The following is a 5,912-nucleotide window of genomic DNA, read 5'->3' on the forward strand; positions in this document are numbered from 1 at the left end:
GTGGTGCTGGAACACCTTGGTAGAGCATGGGTGGAGTAGGCATTGTGGTGCTGGTAAACCTTGGTAGAGCATGGGTGGAGTAGGCATTGTGGTGCTGGAACACCTTGGTAGAGCATGGGTGGAGTAGGCATTGTGGTGCTGGAACACCTTGGTAGAGCATGGGTGGAGTAGGCATTGTGGTGCTGGTAAACCTTGGTAGAGCATGGGTGGAGTAGGCATTGTGGTGCTGTAAAACCTTGGTAGAGCATGGGTGGAGTAGGCATTGTGGTGCTGTAAAACCTTGGTAGAGCATGGGTGGAGTAGGCAGTGTGGTGCTGTAAAACCTTGGTAGAGCATGGGTGGAGTAGGCAGTGTGGTGCTGGTAAACCTTGGTAGAGCATGGGTGGAGTAGGCATTGTGGTGCTGTAAAACCTTGGTAGAGCATGGGTGGAGTAGGCATTGTGGTGCTGGTAAACCTTGGTAGAGCATGGGTGGAGGAGGCATTGTGGTGCTGGTAAACCTTGGTAGAGCATGGGTGGAGGAGGCATTGTGGTGCTCATGTGAATTTACCTTCTTTTTCGGCTTCAGACCGATGTTTACTTCTTAAATCTTTTTTTGTTGTTTTTAATAAACAGTATGGTCTGCAGCTTATCATGCATGAGATATTCTAACTCTGGCGAGAAAAACCTGGAGACTTCCTTAACATTAGAGATAGTGCACCAGCTGTTGTTAACATAAGAGACCCCTTCCCCTTTAACCTTCCCCAAAGCTGCCCTACGGTCTTCACACAGGAAAACCAGCCAGATGTATATTATTCATGTCATAGTTCAGCCACGACTCCGTGAAACAGGATATCCCAGTTCTTCAGGTCCCGTTGATAGGATAGTTTCCAGCAGAGCTCATCCAGTTTATTCTCCAGTGATTGTACGTTCACCAATAGAACTGAGGGTATATTTTTTAATGCAACCTTTATGTAAACTAGGCAAGTCAGTTAAGAACAAATTGTTATTTACAGTGACAGCCTACTCCGGCAAAACCCTAACCCGGAGGACGCTGGGCCAATTGTGCACCGCCCAATCACGGCCGGTTGTGATACAACCTGGAATCGAACCAGGGTCTGTAGTGATGCCTAAAGCACTGAGATGCAGTGCAATAGACCGCAGTGCAATAGACAGCTGTGATACAGCCTGGAATCGAACCAGGGTCTGTAGTGACGCCTCTAGCACTGAGATGACCGAATACAAACAGTGTAACTATTCCCTCCGCAAGGCAATCAAACAAGCTAAGCGTCAGTATAGAGACAAAGTAGAATCTCAATTCAACGGCTCAGACACAAGAGGTATGTGGCAGGGTCTACAGTTAATCACGGACTACAGGAAGAAATCCAGCCCAGTCACGGACCAGGATGTCTTGCTCCCAGGCAGACTAAATAACTTTTTTGCCTGCTTTGAGGACAATACAGTGCCACAGGACACGGCCCGCAACTAAAACATGCGGACTCTCCTTCACTGCAGCCGACGTGAGGAAAACATTTAAACGTGTCAACCCTCGCAAGGAAGCAGGCCCAGAAGGCATCCCCAGCCGCGCCCTCAGAGCATGCACAGACCAGCTGGCTGGTGTGTTTACGGACATATTCAATCAATCCCTATCCCAGTCTGTTGTTCCCACATGCTTCAAGAGGGCCACCATTGTTCCTGTTCCCAAGAAAGCTAAGGTAACTGAGCTAAACGACTACTTCCGTCATCATGAAGTGCTTTGAGAGACTAGTCAAGGACCATATCACCTCCACCCTACCTGACACCCTAGACCCACTCCAATTTGCTTACCGCCCAAATAGGTCCACAGACGATGCAATCTCAACCACACTGCACACTGCCCTAACCCATCTGGACAAGAGGAATACCTATGTGAGAATGCTGTTCATCGACTACAGCTCGGCATTTAACACCATAGTGCCCTCCAAGCTCGTCATCAAGCTCGAGACCCTGGGTCTCGACCCCGCCCTGTGCAACTGGGTACTGGACTTCCTGACGGGCCGCCCCCAGGTGGTGAGGGTAGGCAACAACATCTCCACCCCGCTGATCCTCAACACTGGAGGGTGTTGTTCTGAGCCCTCTCCTGTACTCTCTGTTCACCCACGACTGCGTGGCCACGCACGCCTCCAACTCAATCATCAAGTTTGCGGACGACACAACAGTGGTAGGCTTGATTACCAACAACGACGAGACGGACTACAGGGAGGAGGTGAGGGCCCTCGTAATGTGGTGTCAGGAAAATAACCTCACACTCAACGTCAACAAAACTAAGGAGATGATTGTGGACTTCAGGAAACAGCAGAGGGAACATCCCCCTATCCACATCGATGGAACAGTAGTGGAGAGGGTAGCAAGTTTTAAGTTCCTTGGCATACACATCACAGACAAACTGAATTGGTCCACCCACACAGACAGCATCGTGAAGAAGGCGCAGCAGCGCCTCTTCAACCTCAGGAGGATGAAGAAATTTGGCTTGTCACCAAAAGCACTCACAAACTTCTACAGATGCACAATCGAGAGCATCCTGTCGGGCTGTATCACCGCCTGGTACGGCAACTGCTCCGCCCACAACCGTAAGGCTCTCCAGAGGGTAGTGAGGTCTGCACAACGCATCACCAGGGGCAAACTACCTGCCCTCCAGGACACCTACACCACCCGATGTCATAGGAAGGCCATAAAGATCATCAAGGACAACAACCACCCGAGCCACTGCCTGTTCACCCTGCTATCATCCAGAAGGCGAGATCAGTACAGGTGCATCAAAGCTGGGACAGAGACTGAAAAACAGCTTCTATCTCAAGGCCATCAGACTGTTAAACAGCCACCACTAATATTGAGTGGCTGCTGCCAACACACTGACTCAACTCCAGCCACTTTAATAATGGGAATTGATGGGAAATGATGTAAAATATATCACTAGCACTTTAAACAATGCTACCTAATATAATGTTTACATACCCTACATTATTCATCTCATATGTATACGTATATACTGTACTCTATATCATCTACTGCATCTTTATGTAATACATGTATCACTAGCCACTTTAACTATGCCACTTTGTTTACATACTCATCTCATATGTATATACTGCACTCAATACCATCTACTGTATCTTGCCTATGCCGCTCTGTACCATCACTCATTCATATATCTTTATGTACATATTCTTTATCCCCTTACACTTGTGTCTATAAGGTAGTAGTTTTGGAATTGTTAGCTAGATTACTTGTTGGTTATTACTGCATTGTCGGAACTAGAAGCACAAGCATTTCGCTACACTCGCATTAACATCTGCTAACCATGTGTATTTGACAAATAAAATTTGATTTGATTTGAGATGCAGTGCCTTAGACCGCTGTGATACAGCCTGGAATCAAACCAGGGTCTGTAGTGCCTTAGACTGCTTCGCCACTTGAGAGCGGTGGTTTATTGACTCGCTTGCGCCGTCTCTTCCTCCTTGGAGTCCCGGGGATTAGAGCCTGGTATGGAATGAACAGTACAGCTGCCAACTGGTGAAGTAGAAATCTTCAACCAAAACAAGGTTAGTGATCTCTGTTCTGATGTCTAGAAGGTTAGTGATCGCTGTTCGGATGTCTAGAGGGTTAGTGATCGCTGTTCTGATGTCCAGAAGGTTAGTGGTCGCTGTTCTGATGTCCAGAAGGTTAGTGATCGCTGTTTGGTTGTCTAGAAGGTTAGTGATCGATGTTCTGATGTCCAGGAGGTTAGTGATCGATGTTCGGATGTCTAGAAGGTTAGTGATCGATGTTCTGATGTCCAGAAGGTTAGTGATCGCTGTTCTGATGTCTAGGAGGTTAGTGATCGATGTTCGGATGTCTAGAAGGTTAGTGATCGCTGTTTGGATGTCTAGAAGGTTAGTGATCGCTGTTCTGATGTCCAGAAGGTTAGTGATCGCTGTTCTGATGTCTAGGAGGTTAGTGATCGATGTTTGGATGTCTAGAAGGTTAGTGATCGCTGTTCTGATGTCTAGGAGGTTAGTGATCGCTGTTCTGATGTCCAGAAGGTTAGCGATCGCTGTTCTGATGTCTAGGAGGTTAGTGATCGCTGTTCGGATGTCTAGAAGGTTAGTGATCGCTGTTCTGATGTCTAGGAGGTTAGTGATCGATGTTCGGATGTCCAGAAGGTTAGTGATCGCTGTTCTGATGTCTAGGAGGTTAGTGATCGCTGTTCTGATGTCCAGAAGGTTAGTGATCGCTGTTCTGATGTCTAGGAGGTTAGTGATCGATGTTCGGATGTCTAGAAGGTTAGTGATCGCTGTTTGGTTGTCTAGAAGGTTAGTGATCGATGTTCTGATGTCTAGAAGGTTAGTGATCGCTGTTCTGATGTCTAGGAGGTTAGTGATCGCTGTTCTGATGTCCAGAAGGTTAGTGATCGCTGTTTGGATGTCTAGAAGGTTAGTGATCGCTGTTCTGATGTCTAGAAGGTTAGTGATCGCTGTTCTGATGTCTAGAAGGTTAGTGATCGCTGTTCTGATGTCCAGAAGGTTAGTGATCGCTGTTCTGATGTCTAGAAGGTTAGTGATCGCTGTTCTGATGTCCAGAAGGTTAGTGATCGCTGTTCTGATGTCTAGGAGGTTAGTGATCGCTGTTCTGATGTCTAGAAGGTTAGTGATCGCTGTTCTGATCGCTGTTCTGATGTCGCTGTTGAGGTCTGTTATCACTACTGTAGCTTCATCTGTCATCACTACTGGGGCTACTACTGCAGCTTCATCTGTCATCATTACTGGGGCTACTACTGCAGCTTCATCTGTCATCACTACTGGGACTACTACTGTAGCTTCATCTGTCATCACTACTGGGGCTACTACTGTAGCTTCATCTGTCATCACTACTGGGGCTACTACTGTAGCTTCATCTGTCATCACTACTGCAGCTTCATCTGTCATCACTACTGGGGCTACTACTGCAGCTTCATCTGTCATCACTACTGGGGCTACTACTGTAGCTTGTGTTCTCCATAGCTGTCCTAGACTCCAGGTGTGTTCTCCATAGCTGTCCTAGACTCCAGGTGTGTTCTCCATAGCTGTCCTAGACTCCAGGTGTGTTCTCCATAGCTGTCCTAGACTCCAGGTGTGTTCTCCATAGCTGTCCTAGACTCCAGGTGTGTTCTCCATAGCTGTCCTAGACTCCAGGTGTGTTCTCCATAGCTGTCCTAGACTCCAGGTGTGTTCTCCATAGTTGTCCTAGACCCCAGGTGTGTTCTCCATAGCTGTCCTAGACTCCAGGTGTGTTCTCCATAGCTGTCCTAGACTCCAGGTGTGTTCTCCATAGTTGTCCTAGACCCCAGGTGTGTTCTCCATAGCTGTCCTAGACTCCAGGTGTGTTCTCCATAGCTGTCCTAGACTCCAGGTGTGTTCTCCATAGCTGTCCTAGACTCCAGGTGTGTTCTCCATAGCTGTCCTAGACTCCAGGTTTGTTCTCCATAGCTGTCCTAGACTCCAGGTGTGTTCTCCATAGTTGTCCTAGACTCCAGGTGTGTTCTCCATAGCTGTCCTATACTCCAGGTGTGTTCTCCATAGTTGTCCTAGACTCCAGGTGTGTTCTCCATAGCTGTCCTAGACTCCAGGTGTGTTCTCCATAGCTGTCCTAGACTCCAGGTGTGTTCTCCATAGCTGTCCTAGACTCCAGGTGTGTTCTCCAGAGAAAGACTCACAATAGATTACCCCTTTTTTGTGGTTTCCGATTGGTAGTTACAGTCTTGTCTCATCGCTGCAACTCCCACATGGACACAACCCAACCAAGCCGCACTGCTTCTTGACACAATGCCCACTTAACGCGGAAGCCAGCCGCACCAATGTGTCAGAGGAAACAACCGTACACCTGGCGGCCGTGTCAGCGTGCACTACACCCAGCCCGCCACAGGAGTCACTAGTGAGC

Source organism: Oncorhynchus kisutch, unplaced genomic scaffold (assembly GCF_002021735.2).
Source record: "Oncorhynchus kisutch isolate 150728-3 unplaced genomic scaffold, Okis_V2 scaffold3001, whole genome shotgun sequence".
Lineage (NCBI taxonomy): Eukaryota > Metazoa > Chordata > Actinopteri > Salmoniformes > Salmonidae > Oncorhynchus > Oncorhynchus kisutch.